General features: G+C 40.0%; 1 long non-coding RNA gene across 1 annotated transcript; it reads left to right on the top strand.

Moving 5' to 3' along the window:
- The first annotated feature begins 2,507 nt into the window (after positions 1-2,507).
- Positions 2,508-25,322, top strand: LOC110346254 (uncharacterized). The gene is made up of 5 exons (XR_002390181.2): positions 2,508-4,225; positions 16,937-17,070; positions 17,154-17,418; positions 18,823-18,938; positions 24,373-25,322. It is a non-coding gene; the product is annotated as an uncharacterized LOC110346254 (long non-coding RNA).
- The last annotated feature ends 291 nt before the right edge of the window (positions 25,323-25,613 follow it).

Here is a 25,613-nt window from a genome sequence, read left to right as displayed (position 1 = left end):
TTTTGTACTTTCATGTTTTTAAATTTTTCCTTTTTTCCATTAAGTTTATTGGTACATTTTAGGTATACACTGTGATCACATTCATCATTGGGAATTTATGACTGTTAACCTTATGATCACAAAAATAGGTACTTTAAAATTTCTATAACAACACAGAAAACATAATGAGTAATGAATAAATCAAAGTACATAAAATTAGTAGTATCAATATTCCCATGCATACTACTATTATTTGCTCTCTATAATTCTACCAAGTCAGCAATATAGACAACTGTGGTCTTCATTCAGTAGTTCTCAACTAACAGCTGGTGCTTTCTCTGTAATTCTATGTTTCAGAGGTCGCGCCAGGATTGTTCCAGACACTTGAAACAAGCAGTCCCAACTCCTGGATATGCGGGTGTCCAGGAAGTGCAGAACTGCATAATCAGCACTCTTAACATCAATACAACTAATTTCTACAAAATACCTACCAAGACTGAACCTATGTACGTGGGTGCAGCTAATAGAAGAATAATAGATAAATCAGAAGTTCATACACAAAGTATCTTTAAACTTTTATATTTCTATGATGTTTAGATTAATAGGAGACAGGAGAAAGTTTTAAATTATTTTCATTTGAAAATGTGCAAAAAGTACTTGAAATAATACTCAACATCATTAGTCATTAGGAAAGGAAAGTTAAAATCATGAGATACTAGTTTATACCCACTAGGATGCTACAATTGGTAACAGACAATAACATGCTGAGTTATGATAAAATTGAAACCTTCATACACTGCTGATAAGAATGTGAAGTCACGCAACAGCTATGGAAAACATTTGGTGGTTCCTCAAAGAGTTAAACAGAATTTCTGTATGACCCAGCAGTTGCACTTTGCCATATGAAAACACATGTCTACACAAAAAGTTGTGCAGGAACAGTCATAGCAGTATCATTCATGACCAGGCTAAAGTGGAAACAACGCTGAAGTCCATCAAGCTGATGAGTGGCCAAACAAAAAGAAGACTGGCTACATAATGGCTATTATTCAGCCAAAAAGAGGAACAAAGTACTGACACATGCTACAACATGGGTGAGCTGTGAGATATCAGGCTAACCAAAAGACATCAGACACAGAAAGTAACATTCCCTTTGACCTCATTTACAAGTGTACAAAGTGTCAGATTCACACAGTAGAGGGGTTCCAGGGACAGAGGCAAGAACAGAATGAAAATAACCCCTAACAGGTCTGATTTCTTTTAGGCAGGATGATGATATGCTAAATAGCAGCTAGATTGTATAATTTGAATTCTTTTTTTTTTTGGTACCAAGGATCGAACTCGGTTCCTTGAGCTTGTGCTTGTGCAGCAGTCGGTGAAACCACTGAGCTAAATCCCCAGAGCTAGATTGTATAATTTGAAGGCATTAATTTTATAGTATGTGAATTGTATTTCAGTGATTTTTTTAAAATGTCTTAATGATTTGCATGTCTAAAGTCAGTGTATCACTGGCCAGGGATTTAGCTCAGCAGCACAGAGCCTGCCTGGCAAGCATGAGGTCCTGAGTTTGATCCCTGGTACCTAAATAAATAACAAATAAAGTTGGGGTATTAAACTGGTCACATTAATTGAGCCATGGGCACAAGGATCACGTGGGCTATTCCTCGAGAGACCATGGCCTAATTACTGCTTATTAAACAGCATAAAAAACTAATATGCTGTCTTGACCACACTGAAGTCTGCTCAAGGAGATGCTTTTACTTACACTTTATTTTGGAATCTGTCACCGAAGGAGAGGTGGCAGGACACAGACATTTTTAAAAATGCTTTTTTCACAGACTTTCATGATAGTAGCATAGTGAGCCTGGCTGTTTTTGGACTTTTTATCATTGAACTTCTTCACAGTTCAATGAATATTTACTGTATTCAGTCGTTCTGAACACCAAATCAGACTCATTACACTAAGTGTCTGAGTTGACAAGAATGACTATCTCACCGCTAATACCCTGTAATACATCTCCCAGAGTGTGCCCACAAATCCCGCAATCCCTATACATTATTAGCTGCTGTAGCTCACACATTATTATGGCTACTCTTAATAGGAGAGCTATTTTTTAATGTTGAGCGTACACCGTACTTATTAAATTGTTAATTACTTAAGTATCCTATGGACAGACCCCAATGAAAAGATCTAAGTTCTATGGGGTTTTCTTCTAAATGATTTGGTTATTTGTTAGTCTAATGGCAAGAGGACAAGAAGATCACGGAATAACCATGCTCAACCCCTCATTTCTTGCTTCCTTCTCTACATTCATGGGCCACTCGTAATTTTAAGTAAAGTGTTGTTTCAATGATTGATTTAGCATTTCAGTAGGAAATGCTGTGCCAGTGAAGTCGACTCTATAACATGCACTCAACTGCTGCTGCATAACCATTCGCCCAGGCCCTGGAGGGGAAAAGGCCTTTATGGCCAGAGGCGTCGGGCCCTGGCCCGGTGCTCTCGCGAGATTTCTGGCGCCGCCAGCTTCCAGGGCGCGGCCTCGCGGGCTCACAGGGAGGCTGGTGGGCCCCTGTGGAGAACACCTTGGAGTACGATGGACTTGTATAACCCCAAGTGTGCTGTGACTTTAAGAGTGCTGTAACCTAAGTACAACACAATCGTAAGAGTGATGTGTAACCCTCAGACACGAAAGGAATGACAGCAGAGCCCTAAGTGGCAGGGAACTGATGAGGGTGCAGGCCGAACTGGACGGGGCGCACCCCGACTTGGGCAGAGTGGGCCCCAAGCTGGACAGCGTGGTAAGTCTGAACCAAGACCACGAACGCCCAGCTAGAACAGCAGAAAAGGAGCCGAAGACCCCCAGCAAGTCGACGATGCGTCCACCGACCAGTCGGCCAGTCGGTCTGCTGATCTGACCACCGACCGGGACGTCTGCGCCCCGACCCCGCCGGGAGGAGCAGCGCCGCCGGCCAGGACCGGACGAGACCCGAGGACGAGGCCGGCGGAGAGGCGGACGCCTAGCGCCGACTCCACGGCCCTCGTCTACGGACCGGACCGGACCTCGGACCCTGCGGGAGGAAACGTCGCGCTCCCACAAGGACTTGCGCAGCGCAGGGACAGGGACGTGGCGGTCGGCAGACTTTTACAGTGCGGTGACCGTACTGAAGCGAAGGAGGGTGACGTAAGGTAAGCGTGTGAACTGCCGTCCGAGTGCCAGTGCGAGTCCTCTTTACCCGCGGACCTGCTCGCGACAGCCCCCGAGCGCCGCCCGGAGCTGCTGCTTCCCCGGCTCCCCCGCGTGCGCGGCAGCCCGCAGGGGCTCCGAGGGGGCCCGGAGGGGCCCCGCCCCACTGCCCGCGTCCGCAGAGGGCAGAGCGGTCGTCGGCCGGCCTGAGCCGCCTTCCGGCCTCACCTCCTCCGGCCGCTCTGGACATCCGCGCCCCAGTCGGGGGCCTGGGAGAGAAGAGGCGTCCTGCGTGGGGCCCTGGGCCTGGGCCGGGAGCGAGAAGGGAGCGTGCGCTCGGTTCCGTGGCTCAGATGTGGGGATTTCTTTCTTTCAGCCTCGGAGCAGAAGATGGCTGATTCTTACTGCTCCACTCTAATTAAGGACGTAGGAGTACACTTCCCTCAGGCCCCAGATAACAACTGTTACCCTTACCGGAAGTGAAGATAATGCCAATCAAGAATTAATAATAGCAACGACACTAGACGGTTTAAATCAAGTCAGTGGGGCCTTGCACTAAAAAACTGTTAGCTGTGATCCGACTATAAACAAAAACTAAAATTAGCCTCAAGCACAAAGGACCCTTAAGGACGAATTAATGATGTCAGTTCACTCTTCAGCAAACCCCCTTCAGAAATGGTGGAGGAAGTTATGACACGGCCGGGGGTTTGGCTCAGTGGCACCGCGCCTGCCTCAAAGGCACGAGGTCCCGAGTTCCCGGTACTGGAAGAAAAAGAACGAAAGAAGTTATGATTTACCTTGAATTCACTCTAAAATGATATTTCTAAAAGCTGCACCTAAGACTTGAAAGATAATCATGAAAGACAAAACGCATCTCCCTAATCTTTGGAGGTCGAAGTCTAACATTTTAGGGATGAGAAGACTTAGGGCTCTTTGCCTACTAAATAACCCTAAATTAAATCCCTAAGCCCAAATCTGGTTTGTTGGGACATTGTGTCCCAGGCATGTTGGGGTATTGGAAGATAGATTTGAAATGGAAGACAGAGATGAGGGGCAAAAGGGTAAGTGAAAGACTTGGGAATTAAGAGAGCTAAGAACAAAGGAAACGCAGGGAAGACGAGTAGCGGGGTTGGGGTAGGAGGGAGAAGGATCATCTTAAAACAAATACAGTAACGAATGCATTTCCTTGAAAAAGAAAAGACCCAGGGAGTTTGTTGTTTTCCTTTGTTGCCTGCAGGTGGCAGCTCCTGCTAAATACAAGTACCTGATGTGCTGGCCAGGTTCCCTTTGTCACCCCGCCTCCTCTCCGACAATCCTGAGAAAGTGAAAAGAGGAAGAACCAAAGTTATATTTCACATTTCATCGCAGAATTAGAATAAGAATTTTTAGAAATAGCTTTAATCCCAAGAAAAATGGAAAACAAATAACTTCTGAGTATGTAATAGAAACAAAATAACAAACTCATCTTTATTTCTTCAGTGTGGCAGATCTCAATTACTTCTTGAGGTTCTGTATTCATTTAGTCTTGTTATTTTTGTAAGTTTTGAGTTGTCTGAACTCATTGGCTAGACTGTAAAAAATTGGGTGAACTGGACATAATGTTATATCAAATATATAAAAACAGTGATGCTTACACAAAGATCATTTTACATCGTTTAAAAGATAATGTATCTCCAAATAAGCATCAGGAGGGTGTATTTGAAGGACATATATTACATGCATTAATTCTCTTGTCTATGGAAGATAAGTAAAGAGATTAAGAATAGAAGATTAAAGAGAAAAATAGTAAAGTAGACTTAGAGGTATTACAAGTATTTCATGATTTCAGTTGATTTTGTAAATAGTATGTTTATTTCAATTTTGAACTGCTTACTGTTAGTATAAATAGAAATATGGTTTATTTTGTACAGTGATCTTTTGTACTTAAATTTTGTATATTTACTTAGTAGATATATTGGTGGATTTATTAAGATTTTCTATGTAACTGATCGTGTCATTTTTTTAAAAAGATAAGGAATGCGTGGCTATTTGAATACCTATTTTTTTTAACTGTATATCCTTTTCTTGGTACATTTTAGGTACACAATATAATGACATTCATCACTGGAAATTTGCACCTTCACATAATCTCTCTTGGTTCTTATTTTTTCCCCCTTCCCTGCTCTCCCTTCAACCCCTCCATCCCTCCCTATTTACAAAGACTTTGTTTCCTTTTTTCATTTTCTCATATTAATTCCATTCCCTTCTTTCCTTTCCCCTACCCCTCCCACTTCCTCTTCCCCTTTGCCCCTTTTCATCCTATTTCACATTATCTATTATACCTTTTAGTCCTTATTTATACTTTCAGTTTCTCACATTAGAGAAACTGTTCAGTATTTACACATGTGTGTCCTATTTATTTCACTTAAGAGTATCGCCTCAATGTGCATCCATTTAGCAGTAAATGTCTCTAATTTCTCATTTTTTATTGCATACCTATTATTTCTTTTTCTTGCCTTATTTCCCTAAGAGCTTCCAGATTAATAGAAGTGTTGATCAGGGACACCTTACCTAGCTCTTGATCTTAGCAGGAAAGTAATCACTCTTTAGGAACTGAGTATGACAGATAAAGGTATTTTAGAGACTTGCTTTATCAGGTTGAAAAAGTTCATCTCAATTCCTAGCTTGCTAAAATTTTTTATCATGCATGTGTGCTAAGATTCGTCAAATGCTTTTTTTCTTTATCTATTGAATCACACAATTTTTCCTTTTTACTAATATGGTAAATATTTTCTCCATGTTACTTTTCTCTACATTTTCCAGATTGTTTTTTCCTTTCTACTGGTGGCAAATTATACTGATTATTAACACAAACCAAATTTACATTCCTGTGATAATCTAACTTGGCTAATGTATTATCCTTTATTCATATTATTAGATTTGATAAGCTAATATTTTGCTGAGGACATTTATATCTATGCTTATGCGCCTTTTTATTCCTTCAAAGTCTTTGATCTATGAATCAAAATTATTCAGGTCTCACTTTTGTCCACAGGTCTCATTGCACATTTCCAATCACTTTCTGGCCGTTTTCATGTTGCTTTCCATTTGCCCCACAAAACCAAGATGTCTGAAACAGAAAGCATACAATTTGTGACATCCCAGATCCCATCTTATATCACAACAGAATGCACAGGCTAAAAAGTTACCACAGGAAACAGCATTGTGTAGAAAACATTACAGTATATTTCAAGTCACTAAAATAATCTATGTACCTCAAACTCTATAAAGTTGTCTATTTTTACAGGGTATTCTTTCCCCATGTCATTGAACAAACAAAAACTACCAACACAAAAACTACTAAGCTTCCTCTCCCTCCCTCTTTCTCTGTTTTTCTCTTTCTCTCCCTTTCTCCCTCCCATTTTGCAAAATGGCTAAAGAATCATCACAGAATATAATAATTGCCCACTATAAGTTGAACATATGATATTGTTATTCCTCAAAACATGAGCTCTTCAGAAATGGGGAGAGGTTAAATAAAATAAGCTTATTTTTAAAATGTTACTGATAATATTCTGTGTTCACCTAATTCCACAGAAAGACCATAACTACTTCTTAATTTCATCAGAGAGTAAAATATAAAGATAATTTTGGAAATGTTTTATTATTGTCTACAATGGTGAATTGCCACATAAGTGAAGAATAATGATCGATATGGGTATAAAACGAGAACCATCAGGTGTGGTGGTGTACGCCTGTAATTCGAGCACTCTTGGGAGGCTGACGCAGGAAGATCACCAAGTTCAAGCCCACCCTGGGCAGCTTAGTAATTCAGGGAGACTCTGTCTCAAAAAACAATTTTAAAAAAAAATACTGAGGATGTAGCTCAGTGCAAAGGTCCTGGCTTCAATCCCTAGTACCAGAGGGGGAAAAAGAGCAATGATCTATCGTATTAATCCACTTTATCCATAGCAGAAAGTATGTTCAAGCTTCCAGTTGAACTTATTTTGTTTTTACAGTAATGACCTGTTTTGTGCTTTTTGTTTGTTTCTTTCTTTTTCTTTTCTTCTTTTTATGGTCCTGGCCACTGAACCCAGCCAAGGCCTTGTGCCTGCTAGGCAAGCACTCAGCCAGGGCCAAAGCTGTCCTCGTTTACGGACCACTGTCCAGTGCCTCCCTCTGCACGCTCGTTCTTCGTGCATATCGAGCCAATCTCTGCCTATCAAGTGGCCTCTGGCATGGGGAAGAACGGTGCTCGAAGGCCTGTTCCTGGATGCCAGCACAGGGATCTCTCCTCTGAAACCAGACCAGACCTCTCGCCGGAAGTGAATGGCGCACTTGCGATACAGCTCCCCCCTGAGGCTGAACAGCAGCATCTCCTGCCACACCTCACAGCTCCAGGTGGAGGAGCCTGCATTTGGCGTCACCTGATGCTCACTGAGGTCTAGAATTTGATTCTTCATTCAAACTGTAAATATGTTTGGTTGTGCCGAAATACTTAAATAAGTGTTGGATACAAATATTGTTTGTGAAATGTAAATTTTTATATATACATTTTTTTAAAATGTATCACGAGTAGCTGGATATAAGGTCAACACTCAAAAAATAATAGCCTTCTTATACACAAATAGCAGACTCACTGAGAGAGAAATTCAGGAAACAATTCCTTTTACAATAGCATCCAAAAAAATGAGATATCTAGGAATCGACCTCACAAAGGAAACAAAAGACCTCTACACTGAAAACTACAGCACTCTGAAAAAACAGATCGAAGATGATATAAGAAAATCGAAAGACATCCCTTGTTCCTGGGTAAGAAGAACCAATATGGTGAAAATGGCCATACTTTCAAAATTACTATATAGATTTAATGCAATGCCAATTGAAATTCCAACAATATACTTCACAGAACTAGAGAAAACAATCCAAAATTCTTTTGCAACCAGAAAAGACCTAGAATAGCAAAAGGAATTGTAGGCAACAGAGACATGGCTGGGGGTATCACAATCCCCAACTTGAAACTATACTACAAAGCTACTGTGATAAAAAAAAAAAAAAAAACAGCATGGTACTGGCAAAGAAACAGACCCAAGGATCAGTGGAATAGATTAGAAGATGCAGAAACAACTTCAGACATACTCAACCACCTCATCTTTGACAAAGGAGCCAACCACCCTCATTGGAGGAAAGATAGCCTATTTAATAAATGGTGTTGGAAAAACTGGATTTCAACCTGCCAAAGATTAAAACTAGACCCATACCTATCACCATGCACTAAACTAAGATTGAAGTGGATTAAAGATCTAAATATTAAGACAGAAACACTAAACTTGCTGGAAGATTAGTTAGGTAGAACTCTTGAAGACATTGGCATAGGAAAAGACTTTATGAACAAAATCTCAGTAGCACAGGAACTAGCAGAAAGAATCAACAACTGGGATCTCATCTTATTAAAAAGCTTCTGCACTGCAAGAGAAACCACCAACAGAGCTAAGAGACAACCTACAATGTGGGCAGAAAATTTTAGCAGCTGTACCTCACACAAAGGTCTACTATCTAGAATGTGTAAAGAATTGAAAAAAATCAGACCCCCCCCCAAATTCAAAGACCCAATTCAAAAATGGGCATCTGAAATGAACAGATATTTCTCAGACAAAGAAGTAAAAGCAGCAAATAAATATATGAAAAAATGGTCAATATTACTGGTCATTCGAGAGATGCAGATGAAAACAAACCTGAGATTCCACCTCACCCCAGAAAGAATGGCTGCTATCAAGAAATCAACCTATAACAAACGCTGGTGGGGGTGTGGGGGAAAGGAACACTTCTCCATTGCTAGTGGGAGTGCAGACTGGTGCAACCACTGTGGAAGTCAGTATGGAGATACCTCAGAGAACTAGGGCCAGAGGTCCTATTTGACCCAGCTATTCCCCTGCTGGGTATCTTCCCCAACGAATTAAAAGAATCATACCACAGTGATACATATGCACCCATGTTCATAGCGGCACAGTTTGTAACAGCTAAAATTTGGAAACAGCCCAAGTGTCCATCAACTGGAAACTAGATAAAGAAGATGTGGTTTTTTTATAAAATGGAGTACTACTCATCCATAAAGAACAAGAAACTAGAGACATTCATAGCTAAATGGATGCATATTGAGGCCATCTTCTTAAGTGAAATAAATAGGACACACGTGTAAATACCAAATAGTTTCTCTAGCGTGAGAAACTGAAAGTGTAAATAAGGATTAAAATGATTAAAACAAATAATTGATAATTTGAAATATTAAAAGGTCCAACGGTGTGGGGGCGGGGGGAGGGGAAGGAGAAAGGAAAGAAGAGAAAGGAAAAATTATGAGAAAAGAAAAAAAAATGGAAATGAAATCTATGTAAATAGGGAAGGGTGGAGGGGGTGAAGGGCGCACAGGTAATGGGGAAAAAATAAGAACCAAGATACATCATGTACAGGTACAAGCACCCAATGATAAATGTAAACATATTGTATACCTAAAATGTACAAATAAATGAATTTTTTAAAAAATGTATCAGTTTGTACAAGGAGCAAAACATTATTTCAATACAGCTACTACCATTTTGTCTTCCATTGTGGACCTTACAGGAGGGTGACTACAGGTGACAACTAGCAGCGTATGTACATAGTGGTAAAGTTTTTTTGTACAGAGCCAGACAGGAATTATTTTAGGATTTGCAAGCCATGCAGCCTCTGACGCAGCTTCTCCGCCCGCTGTTGCAGGATGGAAGCAGCCAGTCTGCAGCGAAGGACCATTGCTCCACTCCAATAAAACCATCTGTGAGCACTGAGATTTAAGTTCTATTTCATTTGAATGGGCTGGGAAACACCCTTTTCCCCCCAGGATTTAAAAATGCAAAACCCAGTCTTAGCTTATGAGCGGAGGGTGGATAAGTGTGGGCCATGGTTGCAGCTGTTTGAAAGCTGGTCTCTTGCTGTGGCCTCTGCCCTGAGCTCTGCAGCCATGTCTTCAGCTTTGTCCTACTCATACTATATGAACTCCCCACTGCATCTCAGACCAAAGCCATTTACATCCTAACTCAGAACATACGTCGCACCCAGACCATCTGTCTGCTTGTCTCAAATCCACTATTTCTGTTCATGGTGCACCCACTCCCAGTCTTCAGATCTGAAATTCAGAACTCACTGTGGACTGAGCCAGTACCCTGTGACAAGTTCTGTGCCATTTCCACTTTGTCTTCGCTTGCAGGCCCACGCTCAGCATCTGAGTTTTGCCCTTCATTCTCCAGTCTACAGCGCTGCTATGGTCCTCTAATCAGTTTCCCTTCCCCAAGTACCCAGCACAGCTGCTATCTAATCCCACTGCCATTCTGGTTCTGCTGCCAGACTAAGCTCTCCAAAATGCTGCTCTCATTATGTCACTATATTATTTTCAAACTGGGTAACTCTGTTGCTTACCAAACATACTATAAACCTCCAACGGGCATTTGAAGGCATCCAAAACATCTCTAACAACAAGAACAATATTTTTAGAGACTGTGAGAGCCACGGAAATAAGGCTACACAAAACTTTGATAGGCTTTCTGGTGGTGATATTTCTGCACACTATGTCAAGGCTTTTCAAGTTGTCCACTTTAAACATAAGCAGCTTATTGTATGTTAATTATACCTCAATAAAATATGTATAAATTTGATGCTTTCCACCCTTATTTTAATTAAAATAATAAAATGAACTCCTATGTGGTCGATATCTAGGTTTAGAAAAAAATTACAAAAATAAATGTAAAGCTCTGTGATAGTACTATGAAGGAAATGTGGGAAACAGTCTAGTATGAATAGTCTTGAGTGACTTAGGGAAGTTAGAGAAGCCTTCCCTGAAAAAGTAGTGCCTAATCTGAAACCAATAACTGACTAATAATATTTTTAAATCAACACATATAGTATGGCTATACACCAGGTAATATTTTACAGGTAGTATTAGTCACTTTTTAATGGCTGGGACAAAATTCCTAACACCTGCAACTTAAAGGAAGTGAAATTCATTTTGGATCTCAGTTTCAGAGTGTTCAGTTCATGGTTGGTTAGCTCCAAGGCAGAAACAGCACAGTAGCTAGGTTTGGTAGAGCAAAAAATGCTCAACCAATGGCAGCGAGGAAGCAGAGAAAAAGAGGAGGAGCTGGGGATAAGAATTTAGCCTTCCAGGTCACACCTGCAGTAACTCATCTTTACTCAGCAGGACCCATCCCCTCAAAGCACATTTAACTATGAACTCATCAGTGGATTAATCCCCTGATGAGTAAAGCACTCCCGTGATCCAGTGACCTTCCAAAAGCCCCACCTCAGAACACATGAGACTTGGGGGGTGCACATTTTAGATCTAAACCAGAACAAATGTATTAACCCATTTCATGCTCAAAACACTACTTAAGGCGGGTTCTTCAATTATCCACATTAATGGTACCATTACTAAAGAAATGGGACACTGGCATGGAGATTATCTACATATTCAGTTGCAAATAAAGAAATTGGTTTTAGCTATCTGTTTAAATTTCCCTGAAGGTAGAACCTGAGATAAGGACTTACGTAAATTTATTTGGGAGTTGATACCATAAAGCTGGGTTGATGGAGGGTGCAGAATGTCATGAAGAAGGTGGAAAAGTCTATTTTAAAGTCAGTGATCAAGGATGGGCATGTATCTCAGTGCAAAACATGTGCTAAATTTGAATGAGATGCTGGCCTCAATCCCAATCTCAATTTCCAGTGCTGCAAAACTAAATTTAAAAATCAAGAATAAAATGTGTTATCACATCTCCACTGTGGATGATGGCTGCACCAGGACCTCCTGAGGAGTTTCTGGAATAATCCACCCAGAATTATCTGCCAGAAATTCAGAAGGAAGAAGTATTATTTGTCTGCTGCCTTCTCCCAAAGGATGAGCATTACCCCCCAAAGCAGTAACTGCACACTTTTGAGCTGTGTTGTAGGTGAGCAAATAGGTTCATGAACCACCAGAAAAGACCTTGGAAAGAGTGTTATTTTTCCCAGCACCCGGAAGGAAGCTCCCCCACTGCCATTCCACGCTCCTAGGGCAGAGAAGCTGAGCCAGTCCCAGCACCTGGAAGGAAGCTCCCCCACCGCCATTCTGTGCTCCTAGGGCAGAGAAGCTGAGCCAGTCCCAGCACCTGGAAGGAAGCTCCCCCACCGCCATTCTGTGCTCCTAGGGCAGAGAAGCTGAGGCAGTCCCAGCATCTGGAAGGAAGCTCCCCCCACCACCATTCCACGCTCCTAGGGCAGAGAAGGTGAGCCAGTCCCAGAACCCAGAAGGAAGCTCCCCTGCCACCGTTCCACGCTCCTTGGGCAGAGAAGGTGAGCTGCATGGGTGCCAGAAGCACTCCTCCCCCTCCCCCCGTGGAAGTGAGAAGACACATAAATAAGCCTCAAAAACAGACTTCCAGATCACCTACAACAACCCCAAAGGGAAATGAGATGGAACAATCTTATACTCAACCATCTGGGCTCTCTGAACTGGCAACAAAAGAGGATTTGGGAAAAATGAAATCAGAAATAATTACTCAGATAACAGCAAAGATTGTGCTCATAGTGCAAGACATGATTAATTAATCTAGAGAGGACACAGATAAAAAATAGAGGATCTGAGGAACATGATGGAATCCCAATATAGGAAACAAATGGAATCCATGAAACAGATGCAAACAGATTTCCAGGAGATTAAAAACTCCATCGAAAGTTTGTGCAGCAGAATGAACCAATGTGAGGATAGAATTTCAGATATAGAAGATAAGATTGCAATTAGTGACCAGGAAAAGAAAAATTGCTACAAAATTGTAAGGGACCATGAGAAATCAACCCAGCAGCTGCTAGATGATGCAAAGAAGAATAACATAAGATTGGAGTCAATGGAGAAACAGGAGAGAGTGCAGATGACATAAAAAAACTGTTCACAGAAGTGATGGCAGAAAACTTCCAAAGCAGGGGAAAAGAACTTGACATACAGATAAGTGAGGCATATAGGACTCCAGCTAGCCTTGATCAAAAAAATCTACACATAGGCATATAATAGTTAGGATTCCAGAAATCTAACAGAAGAATTCTACAAGCAGTGAGAGAAAAGAAACAAATCACATACAAAGGAAAGCCCATGAGAATCACAGCAGACTTCTCAACACAAACCCTCAAGGCAAGAAGAGCTTGGAGTGATGTATTCCAAGCCCTAAAGGAAAACAGCCTCCAACCCAGATTGATGTACCCTGCAAAACTATCTTTCAGAATTGATGGAGAAATAAGATACTTTCATGACAAAGAGCACCTCAGGAACTTCATGAATACCAAACCAGCACTCCAAAAAATTTTAGACAATACCCTAGGAAAAGACAGTGAGGATCACAACCCCAGGAAGCCCAGCAGAATGAATCCATTGGGCATGACAAATTAAAAGCAAAGAGAGAGAATCCAACAAAAAGAAAAAGTCATGACGAGGCTTTTAAAACTTTTAACTTCATCTCCCTAATGAGTGTATAAGTCAATCTTGTTATTGTACTGATCAGTATTTTTCTGATTCTAGAGTTGCACACCTTTCCTTGTGCTGTACTGGCCTTTTATCATCTTCTTGTGTCTACTTTTTAATTGGGTAGTCTATTAATGAGCTCTAAGAATTCTTTATATATTCTGGTCATAGGTTATATGCATTGTAAATATGGTCTGTTTAAGGACTACTTTTCATTTTAATGATGTCATTTAAAGTTCTAAATTTTGATAGAATCTCATTTATTATTATTTTTTTCTTTTATACATCATGTCTTTTGTATCCTAGGAAATTCTTGCCTACCCTAAATTCATAAACATTTTCCCTTATAATTTCTTCTTAAAGTTTTATACTATTAGTCTTTCATATTTAGGTTCATAGATCCCTTCAAGTTATTTTTATGTATGGAAATAAAGGGTTGAGGTTAATTTTTTATATACAGATACCAGGTGTTCTAGTGCCATTTGCTGAAAACACTATCTTTTCCTCTGCTCTTGAATTGAGTTTATGTTCTATAAAATGTTAATGTTAAATAATCTTTCAAAACTCACTGGACCATATATGTGTGGTTCTATTTCTAGATTCTGTTTTATTCCAACGATCTATATGTCTTTCCTTACACCAACACTGCCTTGATTACTGTAGCTTTAGAGGAAGACTTAAAATTAGGTACTAAACATCTTCCAACACTTTTTTTTTTTTTTACTTTTCTAGGTCCTTTGTATTCCTACATAACTTTTAAATTTCAATATCCAATTCTTCATTTATAGCAAGTATACATAGACCTGAATTTTTATATATACCTTGTGTTTTCTAATCCTGCTAAATTCAAATACAAGTTCTAGGGGCTCCTAGAGATTTCTTAGTATTTTCTCTGTAGATGATCATTTCGTCTACATATAAAGATTTTACTTCTACCTTGCCAATCCTATCCTAATTGCATCATTTTATTGCCAGACTATTTTGGTGGGGCCTATGTTTCAAAGTTTAATGGACAGACGAAGAGTAAGCATATCCGCCCTTGTTCCCCACCTTAGGGAGAAAGCATCTTCTCCATTCATATAAGGCATTTTCCCTGGAAGTATGGAGTACATGTCTTTAATCTGTTGAGAAGGTTCTGTTCTACTTCTTGTCTCCTGGCAGCTTTTACCATGAACAGCTGTAGAATTTAGTCCAATACTTTTTCTCCAACTACTGACAGGATCATATGGCTTTTTCTTTCTGCTTTAAATGTTTGATATAATTTATCAGTTAAAATGTATATGAGCTTGTTGTTGTCATATAGGTAGGTTTTCAAGCTAGGAATATACTTTCTTTAATAGATGCTATTCAAATTTTGTATTTCTTCCAGAGTCAGTTTCATTAATTTGTCTTCCAAAGATTTTTGTAGTATGCTTTCTATATCCTTTTAAATTCTGTAAAATCTATGGTAATGTCTTCTAGATCTTGATATTGTAATTTAAAAATGTATAATTGATATCGTGTAACAGGAAGAAAAGGTCTAAAGGAGCAGGGGAAGTGGGAGGGGTAGGGGAAAGGAAAGAAGGGAAAAGAAAAAATATGAGAAAAGGAAAAAAATGGAAACAAAATCTTTGGAAATAGGGAAGGGTGGAGGCGCTGTAGGGAGGGCAGAGGAAGAGGAAAAAATAAGAACCAAGATACTCATGTAATGGTACAATATCCCAATGATGAATGTAACTATTTTATACCTAAAATGTACCAATAAACTTCATGGGGGGGGGGGGGAAGTGGGGCAAATGGTCTTATAGTGTAAAGAATGAAATATTCTATATTTGTAAAGTAGTATCACCTCAGATCAAGAATCCCACCCTGCAGCAGGTTGGTGCTCAGGGAGCTTACCAGGGATGGGAGAGGGAGGAGTCGGATTGGCTGGGGATGGAGCTAAGCATTTGGGGCCGGGACTTTATGCTCCTGTCTGCCCGTCTTGGACATGGGAGGCCCTGGCAAAGGAGAGTGGCCATGGGCAAGGTGGCTCTTTTTGGTTAAAGGTAACTTCTGGAGAGGGACTTACCTGGGAATTGTCAGGTGCTGGGATTCCCAGAGGCAAGAGAATGAGGCCCTGAGGCCGAAGGGGGATGGCTGATTATCCACCATGAATGTATACAAAATATATAAGACGAACAGGACAAAGCAAGTGCTGGTGTATTGGAAAATGCCCTGGCTTCAAGATCTACACATCCCAATTCCCAGAACCAGTGACTTCCTTAACTGCCACAGCAGAGGGGACTTTGTACATATGGTTAAGAAGGACACTGAGATAAGGAGGTTGTTCTGGGTCATAGGTCAGGCTCAGTGAAAGCACTGAGGTCTTTATAATAGGAGGCGGGGGCCAGAGAGAGAGGTGCAGTAGCAGGAACCCAGTACACGAGTGCTCACCCAGCCCAGGTAAAGCGCTAAACACTAATAGCCTTTGAGCAGTTCTGTACCCCCCTCTCGATTCATGTCCCTTCTTCCTACCAAGGGAGACCAGAACTCTGAGTACCTTTTTTGTCGTTTCCTCAGTGCTCCTGTATATGTCCAAGGGCACATTGTTATGTGTTTTATCTTTCTCTGAAACTACCTTGCCACTCAGCACTGTTTTTGAGAGTCATTGAGCTGCCTGTGTAAAGCTGTGGCTTATTTGTTCTACTGCTGTTAGTACTCTAGCTTTAGAAGTATACATGTTTAGTCAACCTCCTGTTGATGGACATTATTTTACCTTCTCATACTTGATGTAACCTAGCAAAAGTTCTGAAAGGATAAGGACAAAACTGAGCAAAAGCATTTCAAAGTTCGATGTTCTTTTCTATTTACCTCACCTTTGTGGCAAATGAATCTCTCTCATTTTCATGACCTAATTCCAGTGGCAAATTCCTATGTGGAAGGGATTGTGATGCTAAGCATATATTTTATATTGTTCGGTACCTTGAATAATGCATTGCTTATGCTGGATAATTATGAAAGAACAGTAGCAACCCATTTATGTGCTGTTGCTGTGGGGAGGTTGGGACTTTTTGGTAAACCACGGAAAATCAACTGAGAACAGCTTAAGTAGAAAACATTAAAAAATTCCATATGTGGAAATTTAAATGGGAGTAGTTAGAACTTTCAGGTTAGGTCAGAAAGATGTCCTTAGGACTCTGCCTCCATGGCTCCCATTGTCTCTGCTTTCCTCACACCCAGAAGGGGAGAGCGCAGTGGAAATATGGTTATTATTTGGCCCTAAAGATCTACTTCATCTTGCACATCTTTTTTACAGAAAAAGAGAACATCTCCCTTCCTCCTAGTGCTGATATGTGGAACCTGTGTTGATTGGAAGATATTTTGATTGGCTTTGTTGGAGTTGTCGTGGTCCTGCCTGCTTCAAATATCCTGGAAATTTTAATATAAAAGGCAAGCATCCTCTAAAAGAAAGGACGCTAGGGAAAAAGTAAATCTCTTGCACCACATCATTCAAATCATCTTCCTACATTTAGTGTTTTTAAACAGGTTCCTCCCCTGTTCACGTCCGCTTCTGAAAAACTAGGGACACGTTACAGATTTCATCACCACAGCACCGCCAGGAGGCCTGTACATCTGGAGTAAGTGACAAAAGGGTGAAAGGACGGCGCGAAGTCACCCCACTGATCCTGGCATTGTCCAGCAGCACGAGCAGTGTCCGCGGTGCCGGTGGCCTCGCTGTGGCAGCCGAGTTGCCCTGTGGAGGCCGGACTCCCTCACCAGACCTACTTTTGCTGACAGGTAGCTGTAGTACTGATTGTTATTTCCCCTTCTGGAATGATTTTTGTTGTCCTCCATTTTCCAAGTCTTGCCTTATAATCTTACTTCCTGCTACAGACTGTTTGTTCTCCTCGATTTCATACTTTGAAACCTACCCTCCGTCATGTTGTTTGGTGGTGAAGCTCTTGGGTCACAAGAGTAGAGCCTGATGCACGGAATTAGTGCTTTACAAAAGTCAAGCCCCACTGGGATCCCTCACAGTGAGAAGCTGCCTTGACCAGTGCTCAGGTTTATATCTAGGTGTCTCCCAAGGGCCAGTGTGCTCAGGGGCAGAGTGTTGGAAGGTGACTGGGCCTCGGGCCATGGCTCAAGGTGGTGTTTGAGATGAGGCTGGTTGGAGGCGCGGTCACTCTGGGACATGACCGGTCGTGTGTCCCTTCCTGCTCCTCCCTTTCCTCTCTGCCTAGCGCTGCCATGATGAGAGCAGCTTTCCTCTGTGCCAGGCCCTTCTACCAGGCCACTGGAGATGAAGGACTGGAACTCGGGAAATGTGAGCCAGAACAAAGCCCTCTCTTTTAAGTTGTGTATGTTGGGTATTTGTCTCAGCCGTGAGGAAAGGAACTGAGACAAGCAGGAAGTCAGTGGAGCGTGGGAGTGAGCCACAGAATGTGGGGAGTGTCAACTTGATCTTGGAATTCCCAGACTCCGAACTCGGGGAATTTGATTCGATGGCATTCTGTTACAGCAGCCTGAATAGACTAAGATACTGTGAACTCCTTAAATCTTCCTGGTTTTGTTTTGCTTTATTTTTTTTATTGTGGAAAGAACACAGCACTGAAGTGTGCAATGCAGTGTTGTTATCTATAAACACAATGCTGTAGAACTCTAGAATTTATTCATTTTGCACAATGAGAATTTTAATTAGCAACTCTCAGTTTTCCCCTCCCCCTGGCTCCTGGCAACCACTATTCTATTCTTTGCTTCTAGGAGTTTGACTGTATGTATGTATGTATGTATGTATGTATTTATTTATTTATTTGGTACTGGGGATCGAACTTGTGTCCTTGCATTTGTGAGGCAGGCAGCAGAGCCACTGAGCTACATCCCTGGCCGAGTTTGACTGTTTTAATACCACACGTAAGTGCCGTGACTCGGAATGTGTCCTTCTGTGACCGGCTTATTTCACTTAGCATAATGTTCTCAAAGTTGATACCTGTTGTTGCCTACAACAACAACTTTGTAGGATTTCTTCTTATTTTAAAGCAGAATAATATTTCATTTATCTTTTACTATAATCAAAATTTTAAATGTTCATTGTAAGTTTTGAACACCCCCCCACACCAAACCTTTAAGGCAGTTTCTGTCAGTGTCCTCGTTGACCCTGGTCACCAATCTGGCACCATGTGACCTCTGGCTCTTCCCCAGGGTCAAACTCACCATGAAAGGGAAGCGTTCTGGATTGATTTGGGACACGGAGGTGGCCACAGCAGCACAACTGAAAACACTCATGAAAGAGGCCTCCGGAGCTGCTTCAAAAAGTGGTGAGAAAGATGGGTCAGTTTGAAGTGATTAATGACACTGTATCTTTTACTGCAGTAAACTTTAAACATTTTAAAATGTAATATATTTTTAGGCCACACCTTGTATATGTATGTTTTTAGATACTTTTTAAACTCCATTATCCACTCATGGACATATAGGTTGTTTCCGATCTTGGCTATGGTGGCTATGCTGCCATGGATAGAAGAGTGCTGACATCTCTTTAGTCTTTATGTCACTTCTTTTGGTGAATACTCAGGACTGGGATTACTAGGTTATATGATAATTTTATTTCTAATTTTCTGAGTAATTTCCAGACTATTTTCCATAGCAGATGCATCTTTTTATGTTCTTTCCAAAATTACCCAAGATTTCCAATTTCTTCACGTCCTCATGAGCACTTGTCTTTTATTTTTGGTACTGGGGATTGAACTCAGGACCTTGCACTTGCCAGGCAGGTGCTGTGCCACTGAGCTGCATCCCCAGCCCTTGTTGTCTGTTTTAAACTACCCATTCTACAAGGGTGAGGTGATACATCATCGTGCTTTTGATTTGCTTTTCCCTCGTGCTTAGTGATGTTGAATATCCCTTCATATATTTGTTGGCTGTGTGTGTTTTTTGAGAAACATCTGTCCAAGTCCTTTTCCTATTTTTCAAGCAAGTTTTTAGGATATTTGCTATTAAGTTGTAGAAGTTTCTTGAATGTTTTGGAAATTAACACTTATCATTGGGATTTGGAAAGAGATTGAATTTGTACATTTCTTAGGTAGCATGGACATTTTAATAATAGTAAGTCTTCCAGTTGATGACCATGGGATATCTTTACACTTATATCTTCTTTAATTTCTCTCATCAATGTTTTGTAGTTTTCAGCATACAGTCTTTTAGTTCCCTACTTATATTTGCTCTTATTTTATTATTTTTGATGCTATTGTAAGAGGGACTTTTTCTAATGACCATTTTCTGAGTCAGTGTAGGTGATGTGCTGGTCCTCCAAGTCACATCCTCTTAGTCCAACTCTGATCTCATTTGCTGCATCCTGTGCCGGCGCATGTGAGATATGATTGGAAAATTATCACAGTAAAAGACATATTGCTATGAATCCCCTTCGAAATCCTTCCTCTCACTTCAGACACTCATTGCATTGTTTTCATCACTTTCTGGAGCAGCTGTGGAGTCCTTTTTTCTGTGTTTTAGTTGTGCTGTCATGGCTGCCTCCTTTTTCTGAAACCATTCAAAACGTTTCTCTTTCATCATCATTTTGACTTTATGGAAGAATGTGTCACATGGTGTGAGATTCTGCAAAGGTGGGTGAGGACACACAGTAGTATTTTTCCAAACTTGCCTTTTCATTGCATGGCATGTTGCAGCAGCATTCACCGTAATTTTGATCATGCCTCATAATGACACTCAGGGAACAGAACTTCCAGAACTGCTTCAGAAAGTGATGAGAACAAAAGGATAAGTTTGTTCAAAGCAAGGGGGAGGATTTTGAGAGGGATAAATGGCAGTGTATCTTCTACTATAATACATTTTAAAAATTTAAACATTCACTGTATATGTTGCTCACACCTCATATTCTCTTTACCACATCCCTCAACATGAGTCATTAAAAAAAATAACACTCTCTTTTTTCCCCCATTAAGTTTATTGGTACATTTTAGGTATAAAATACAGTTACATACATCATTGGGATCTTGTACCATTACATGAGTATCTTGGTTCTTTTTTTTTTTTTTTACCCTTCCCCTGCCCTCCCTTCACCTCCTCCACCCTTCCCTATTTGCAAAGATTTTGTTTCCATTTTTTTCCTTTTTTCGTATTTTTCCCCCTTCTTTCTTTTCCCCTACCTCTCCCATTTCCCCTGCTCCTTTAGACCTTTACATCCTATTACACAATATCAATTATACATTTTTAAAATTAAAATATCAAGACCTAGGAGACATTACCACAGATTTTACAGAATTTAAAAGGATACAGAAAGCATATTTCAAAAATCTGTTTTGAAATAAATTTGACAACGTCTAAGAAGTACCTTGGAAGACAAATTAAAGAAACTAACTCTGGAGGAAACGTAAAATTTGAATAGCACCTATTGAAGAAAGTATATTCCTAGCTTGAAAACCTACCTATATGACAACAACAGGCTCATATACATTTTAAGTGATAAATTATATCAAACTTTTAAAGCAGAAGAAAGAAGGAACACTTCTCCCCTCATTTTAGGAAATCAAGATTGTGCTAATCCTAAAACTGGATAAAGATAATAGAAGAAAAAAGTATGAACATAGATAGAAATTTGTTTAACAAAACAAACTATTAGAAGTCAGATCTGGCAGAATGTAGAAAGTGGTTTTGTTATAGGGATGACAGTGTTGGTTCAGCATTGGAAGATCCACCCCCAAAAGTCATCATTTAACAGAGGAAAGGAAAAAACCATATGATCCTGTCGCTAGTTGGACAAAAAGTATTGGACTAAATTCCACAGCTGTTCATGGTAAAAGTTATCAGGAGACTAGAAGTAGAACAGAACCTTCTCAACAGATTAAAGACATGTACTCCATACTTCCAGTGAGAATGCCTTATATGAGTGGAGAAGATACAATGCTTTCACCTTAAGGTGAGGAACAAGGGCAGATATGCTTACTCTTCATCTGTCCATTAAACTTTGAAACATAGGCCCCACCAAAATAGTCTGGCAATAAAATGATGCAATTAGCATAGGATTGGCAAGGTAGAAGCAAAATCTTTACATGTAGATGAAATGATCATCTACAGAGAAAATACTAAGAAATCTCTAGGAGCCCCTAGAACTTGTATTTGAATTTAGCAGGATTAGAAAACCCAAGGTATATATAAGAATTCAGGTCTATGTATATTTGCTATAAATGAAGAATTGGATATTGAAATTTAAAAGTTATGTAGGAGTACAAGGGACCTAGAAAAGTTAAAAAAAAAAAAACAAAAACAAAAATAAAAAACAAAAGCAGTATTGGAAGACATTTAGTACTTAATTTTAAGACTTCTTCTAAAGCTACAGTAGTCAAGGCAGTGTTGGTGTAAGGAAAGACATATAGATCGTTGGAATAAAACAGAGAATCTAGAAATAGAACCACACTATATGGTCCAGTGAGTTTTGAAAGATTATTTAACATTAACATTTTATAGAATATAAACTCAATTCAAGAGCAGAGGAAAAGATAGTGTTTTCAGCAAATGGCACTAGAACACCTGGTATCTGTATATAAAAAATTAACCTCAACCCTTTATTTCCATACATAAAAATAACTTGAAGGGATCTATGAACCTAAATATGAAAGACTAATAGTATAAAACTTTAAGAAGAAATTATAAGGGAAAATGTTTATGAATTTAGGGTAGGCAAGAATTTCCTAGGATACAAAAGACATGATGTATAAAAGAAAAAAAAATAATGAGATTCTATCAAAATTTAGAACTTTAAATGACATCATTAAAATGAAAAGTAGTCCTTAAACAGACCATATTTACAATGCATATAACCTATGACCAGAATATATAAAGAATTCTTAGAGCTCATTAATAGACTACCCAATTAAAAAGTAGACACAAGAAGATGATAAAAGGCCAGTACAGCACAAGGAAAGGTGTGCAACTCTAGAATCAGAAAAATACTGATCAGTACAATAACAAGATTGACTTATACACTCATTAGGGAGATGAAGTTAAAAGTTTTAAAAGCCTCGTCATGACTTTTTCTTTTTGTTGGATTCTCTCTCTTTGCTTTTAATTTGTCACGCCCAATGGATTCATTCTGCTGGGCTTCCTGGGGTTGTGATCCTCACTGTCTTTTCCTAGGGTATTGTCTAAAATTTTTTGGAGTGCTGGTTTGGTATTCATGAAGTTCCTGAGGTGCTCTTTGTCATGAAAGTATCTTATTTCTCCATCAATTCTGAAAGATAGTTTTGCAGGGTACATCAATCTGGGTTGGAGGCTGTTTTCCTTTAGGGCTTGGAATACATCACTCCAAGCTCTTCTTGCCTTGAGGGTTTGCGTTGAGAAGTCTGCTGTGATTCTCATGGGCTTTCCTTTGTATGTGATTTGTTTCTTTTCTCTCACTGCTTGTAGAATTTTGTTCTTCTGTTGGGTTTCTAGAATCTTAACAATTATATGCCTATGTGTAGATTTTTTTTTTCATCAAGGCTATTTGGAGTCCTATATGCCTCACTTATCTGTATGTCAAGTTCTTTTCCCCTGCTTTGGAAGTTTTCTGCCATTACTTCTGTGAACAGTTTTTTTATGTCATCTGCACTCTCTCCTGTTTCTTCATTGACTCCAATCAGTCTTATGTTATTCTTTTTTGCATCGTCTAGCAGCCGCTGGATTGATTTCTCGTGATACCTTACAATTTTGTAGCAATTTTTCTTTTCCTGGTCATTAATTGCAATCTTATCTTCTATATCTGACATTCTGTCCTCACATTGGCTCATTCTGTTGTGTAGACTTTCGATGGAGTTTTTAATCTCCTGGAAATCTATTTGTATCTGTTTTATGGATTCCATTTGTTTCCTATATTGGGATTCCATCATGTTCCTCAGCTCCTCTATTTTTTTATCTGTGTCCTCTCTAGATTTATTAATTATGTCTTATACTATGGGCACAAACTCTGCTGTTATCAGAGAAACTATTTCTGATTTCATTTTTTCCAGATCCTCTTTTGTTGCTAGTTCAGGGAGTCCAGGTGGTTGAGTGTCAGAGTGTTCCATCTCATTTCCCTTTGGGGTTACTGTAGGTGATCTGGAAGTCTGGTTTTGAGACTTGTTTACGTGTCTTCTCATTTAGGCGGGAGTGGGGTGGGGGTGATGTTGGCACCTGCATAGCTCACCTCCTCTGGGCTGGGAGCAATGGAATGGCGACCCGGAAGCCCCTTCCTCTGGGCTGGGAGCAGTGGAATGGCAACCCAGAAGCCCCTTCCTCTGCACTGAGAGAAGTGGTCGCACTTCTTAAGAAGTAAAATTCACAAACATAAAAAGATGAAATAAAAACTGGAAGCCCAAAATGCTTGGTTTAAGGAATTAGCAGTAGAGTAGAGCCACCCCCAATGCTGAGGAGGTGAGCTGTGTGGGCACCAGCAGGAATTAGCAGTAGATTTTGAAAGGATTAGTGTGATCCAATGTTTCAAAATAATTTTCAATAAGGATTAGCAACTGAACCATTCAGGGAGGTCAGGGTTAACAGTGGTAAACTTGACTTTCAGGTTTAGTTCTATGCCTGCTTTTTAGCTTCTCTGAGTTGTAGTTTCTTTGTCTACTAATAAGATAATTGGTTGTCTAGGCCTAAAATCTTATAATGCGTCCACAAGAAATACTATTCATACCAAATAGAAAATCAGAGAAGTGAGAACTAAACAACTTGATTTTAGAAAAAATGCTGAACCATTTTTCTTTTAACTATCAGGCACTCGAGTGGTTCCCAGGCTCTGGAAAAAGCAAGGAGAGGCCCAGCATCCCACAGAGGACCAGGGGTCATTCAAAAATCTGCATTTGAAGATATTTTCTGCCCCATTGGTAAAACTCTAAACAGATACTGACTTCCATATTCTCCATTGTGTAAATTTCTAATATAAGTTAATGAATGATCAGCTGAATATATCTCCTTATTTACAGCTCCATTTAGGATAGTAATATTGTATCGTAGACCCATGAATGTACACATTCATGTCATGCCCTGTTTTAGAATAATATCTTTTGTGTCTGTCATTAGAAATAGTAAATAAAATATTCTATATTTCTATCATTGATCCCACAAAGGTGAGGTTTTGAATGGCTCAAGACAGTATTTTAAATGAACTGGCAAACATAGGCAGATGTTTTCTGCAACCATTGAGCCATTTGGTTTGGGGCTGACCCTAGGGACACACACCTAGACTACCACTGGCGTGTACACTGGGAGAAGGTGCACTGCGAAGTCCACACTCATGCATCACTAAGTGTGTACAGGGCAGGCAACCTCACACACTGTGTTTGACCTGGAACCCAACCTTGGCCTAAAACCCCAACACAACTTCAGAATGCACTACATACTCTGAACAAAAATAACCTATCCAAAGCCTCAAAACCAGTTGAAAGCCCAACAAATGAAACCTCCTCATAAGATCAGGAAAAGCACTACTTCACTCCTGCTCTTTAATTTCTCATGTCCAACCTGATGATAGTCCCCAGAACCATGAAGAAAAATTGATCTCGGAATCAGAGTTGGGCCCAAATCATTTCGCCACATGTTGGTTTTATGAACTTGGATGGTATCACCTCGCTCTTTCTACTTCAGTTGTCTCATCTGTAAATCTAATTTACCTCATTGAGAAAGAAACATAAACGTGTGTTGTGAAACTGCTTTAAAACTCAGAAGGGCTGTATCGTGTGCTTTTGTCCTTGGTGGGCTTGGTATTTGTGCTCGGGGTGATACCCTGATATCAGAGTCAAGACATTAGAAGAAAAAGGAAATGCTAGAACAATGGCAGGAATAGAGAAGGTAGGACAGCTTGCTCTCTTTCTATTCAATCAAGGACTCATAAGGCAACTACACTAGACATAATACTAGTATTGGGAAGGACTATCAAGTCTTCCCACCTTCGAGGCAGCCATCCTACTTACCTGGTGAACTAGCTCTTCTTCCTAAATTTTTAATTCATAAAATTG

The sequence above is a fragment of the Heterocephalus glaber genome, unplaced genomic scaffold (genome assembly GCF_053883595.1).
Source record: "Heterocephalus glaber isolate CG9 unplaced genomic scaffold, H.glaber_assembly_v1.0 deba00001688, whole genome shotgun sequence".
Classification (NCBI taxonomy): Eukaryota; Metazoa; Chordata; class Mammalia; order Rodentia; family Bathyergidae; genus Heterocephalus; species Heterocephalus glaber.
The sequence above is the reverse complement of the archived record's forward strand: the minus strand, read 5'-3'. Positions and strand labels throughout refer to the sequence as shown.